The following is a 2,134-nucleotide window of genomic DNA, read 5'->3' as shown; positions in this document are numbered from 1 at the left end:
AGATTAAAAAAAAAAAAAAAATTATCATTATGTTAAGAATTTAGACTAGATTGTTGAAATCACTTCCAAATTTCTAAAAGCTACTACTTCTCTCCCCTCAAACCCACCTGAGAGCTCTAGGGAACTTTCCAGAGCCCACAAGTGCCAGTGGTTTTCCCTTTGCTCAGGGCCAGTTAGGGTAAGTAAGCAATGCCACCAGGTCCTCCCTCCAGGCTGGCAGCTTGGGGGTGGGAGCAGCCTCTCTGGTCCCTGCCTGCAATGCTCCCTGAGGCCGGCAGGGGACGCCCTGACCTCACCACACAAGTGCAGCCAGAGGCAGCCCTAGCCTTCCCAGATCTTGTCCCATCACCTTAGACCATAAAAATATACAAGATGTGATCATTATTTTTCAAAGTCACTTCTGCTGAGGCTGGCAGTTTTGTGGTAATAGATATTATCCTCCATTCAGTCACTGAACATGAACTGAATGAGCACCTGCTCACACCAGGTACCATCCTAGGTGCTGGCGTCAGGAACTGGACCAAGTCCGCTTTAGAGTTCCGACTCCTTTTTTTCTCAGGCAACATCTGGCCTATATCTACTGAGAAATCACTAGTGCCAGGCTCACTTCTGGTTGCTTTAAGTATATTCTCTCTCGAACCCCTGCAACAGTCCTGTGAGCTGAGTGTTGTTTGACATCCATTTTCTGGCTGAAGACCCTGAGGCACCAGGAGGTGGAAAGATGTGCTTTGGTTACACCCCTAGGAAGAGGAGGAGTGGAGATTTGAACCTGGGCCAACTGACTTCAGAGCCAGTGGCTTTGCTGCACTGTCTCTGACGGGAAGAAGAACAGGCAAATGAGTGCAACATGAGGGCAGCGCAGGCTGGAGCAGGGCTTTCAGATGTCCACAAAGGTGGTGGGAAGAGGGTAGAAGATGGTGAGAGGGAGGAAAGTCTGAAAGGAGGCCAGCTCTTGGCACAGTAGAAAAACCTGAGAAGTTCCTGCTGTGGTGCAATTGGTTAGACAGTGTCTCTGCAGTACCAGGACACGCATTTGACTCCCAGCCTGGCACAGTAGGTTAAAGGATCCATCACTGCTACAGCTGTGGTAAAGGTCACAACTGTGGCTGGGATCTGATCCCTGGCTCAGGAACTCCATATGCCACGGGATGGCTGAAAAAAAAGAAGAGAAAAAAAAGAAAAAGCCCGGGTCTCTGCCTCTTGCCCACCCTCACTTGGTGTGGATCTGTACCTCACACACCTGCCCCCTCCCCACCCTCCCCCCACCCCCACCCAGTGGCAAAATCCTGCCTCCTGCATCCTCAATCCTTGGACTCTAGACCCAGCTCAGCCTCTCTGGCTGTGTTTCTGAAGGAAAGTCACTTTTTTTTTTTTTGTCTTTTTAGGGCCGCACCCACAGCATATGGAGGTTCTCAGGCTAGGGGTCTAACTGGAGCTCTAGCCACCAGACTATGCCAGAACCACAGCAACACTGGATCCAAGCCACGTCTTCGACCTACACCATAGCTCACGGCAACGCTGGATCCTTAACCCACTGAGCGAGGCTAGGGATCAAACCTACATCTCATGGATGCCAGTCAGATTCATTTCTGTTGAGCTATGACAGGAACTCCCAAAAGTCACTTCTTTAATGCCCAGGAGCTTCATTTCCTCAACTGTAAAATGGGACTCTTCCACGCACGCTGCTTCGGTGGAGTCGTATGTGAGAAAGCATGCGCAGAAAGGCTGGGTTTCATTGTTATTTTCCCCTTCTCTTCAAGCAGTGCCTGGAGTACAAATGCTCAGTCCTCCAAAACATCCTCCCCTCCACCCCCACCAAAACCCCAGTCTCTCACTAACCTCAGCTAGCTGTGCAGAGGCCACCCACCTGGTAGCTAAATCATGCTAACATGTTCATGACAGATGGTCAGGTACGTCACACCCACACACTCCAGTTTGGGAGGCAATTTAGGCAATATTAAACAAAGAGAAGACTCCAGTGGTAGGTGTCAGGCGCTATGGCTTTGGGGAGCATCAGAGGAATTCCCAGGACCCGACAGACCACACCCCATGGGCACCCTGGCCCCACGTACCTGGAAGGGTGGCTGTGTACAGAAGTGAGTGGTGGCCCTCATGAAACACATGTGAACTCTAA

Source organism: Phacochoerus africanus, chromosome 2 (assembly GCF_016906955.1).
Source record: "Phacochoerus africanus isolate WHEZ1 chromosome 2, ROS_Pafr_v1, whole genome shotgun sequence".
NCBI classification, from domain to species: Eukaryota; Metazoa; Chordata; class Mammalia; order Artiodactyla; family Suidae; genus Phacochoerus; species Phacochoerus africanus.
This window is presented reverse-complemented; position numbering follows the sequence as displayed.